The following is a 1,858-nucleotide window of genomic DNA, read 5'->3' on the forward strand; positions in this document are numbered from 1 at the left end:
GAACCTGATCAACTCAAATTTAATATTCAGTTCTCAGCTAGGAGGGGCAAGGAAGAAGAACGAGGAGTGCTGCTAGGCGTGAACAGACCAGATGACAAGGAGCCTAGAGGAAGGAGATAAACTGAGTCGGATGAATTGGTTTCTTGCCTAAGCCTTGCCCTTCTAGGCTCTGGGAAGTGGGCAGACCAGAAATTTGGTTTCCTCTCTGCTAAATGGGGATCACGGTAGCTTACTATGCCTGACTCCACAGGTTAGCATGGGAATAAAGGTAAAACAATGAATGGGAAAATGCTTTGCAAACTCTTAGGGATTAGAGATGTGCATTGTTTTTATTAGGGAAGAACCGCTGGGCCTGCACTACACATACTCAGCAAGGCTTTGTTGCTATTAATTAACTCTTTGCTCCTCCACTATGCATAATCTTTCTCATCCGCAAGGTCCTTTGAAAACCGAGGGCTGATTGAAGAGCTACTTGATTGTGGTGGCAGAGAAAAGCTTCTCCCGCCAATCCAGCATAGACCTCCAGGCCCATCTCAGCACTGTGGCAGTGAAACATACCCGCGTGTAAAACATGTTAAAGAGCAATTTAAAATTTCTTGAAGGCATGGGGGTGCCACCTGGAAGGGGAATTACATTCCTTCAACACACAATCCTCTTTAGACAACCCTCTCGCCAGGGCCTGTCATTCTTACTGGCTTTTTTCATTCTCATGGGGATAATTTTCTGATGTGTCTCTTCACCCATAAGCCAAAATCCTCAACACAGCCCAGCAGCTCAGCTTTGCAGGTGTAGTAGAGGAAATTATTGTGAATCCTAATTTTTTCCCCTGACAATTTTCCAGGTCACAGCTGCCTCTGCCCTGAAGCTATGTATGTGTGTACAGGACTCAGGGGGTAGTGAAGGGAAAGAGAAAGATCAAGATTTCACCTCCCACTCTCCTGCTTCTGGGGAGAGCTTGCTAACCCTGGAGAACAGCCCGCTCTCAGAAGCTGGTAGACCCTTAGGGGGGCGCTGTTGGCACCAGACTATGGCCCACTCCCTCCCTTCCCTCCCAATAATAGATACTGCTCAACAAGTTTGAGTCACAGGCAGGTAAGTGGCTCATAAATTGTTCAGTAAACTGTAGCTGTTAAGATTACTAATAGAATGCTATGTGCTGCAGGATATTTAAAGGAAATATGACCCCAATTGTCTTGGAGAAGTTTAAGATTTATCAATCTAGGTAGATGATGTTTCTTTTTTTTTTTTATAAATAAATTTTTATTAATTTTAATGGGGTGACATCAATAAATCAGGGTACATATATTCAAAAAAAACATGTCCAGGTTATCTTGTCCTTCAATTATGTTGCATACCATCACCCAAAGTCAGATTGTCCTCCGTCACCTTCTATCTAGTTTTCTTTGTGCCCCTCCTCCTCCCCCTTCCTCTCTCCCTCCTTCCCCCCCCAACCCCATAACCACCACACTCTTGTCCATGTCTCTTAGTCTCGTTTTTATGTCCCACCAATGTATGGAATCATGCAGTTCTTGTTTTTTTCTGATTTACTTAGTTCACTCCATATAATGTTATCAAGATCCCACCATTTTGTTGTAAATGATTCAATGTCATTATTTCTTATGGCTGAGTAGCATACCCTAGTGTATATGTGCCACATCTTCTTTATCCAGTCTTCTAATTTTTTTTACAATGATTAAAGCCTTTAAGCAAACTCTTGGCCAATACAACAACAATCCATAAAAGAGTAGTGTCCTTAAAATGTTCACCAAGTCCAAGTTGGCACCATTCCAGATCCCTGCAAATGCAACCCAACCCCAGTTCAGTCTGTTAGGAGCTGTCACAAGGAGCAGGAGTCCAG

This window comes from Saccopteryx bilineata, chromosome 12 (genome assembly GCF_036850765.1).
Source record: "Saccopteryx bilineata isolate mSacBil1 chromosome 12, mSacBil1_pri_phased_curated, whole genome shotgun sequence".
In the NCBI taxonomy this organism is placed as follows: Eukaryota; Metazoa; Chordata; class Mammalia; order Chiroptera; family Emballonuridae; genus Saccopteryx; species Saccopteryx bilineata.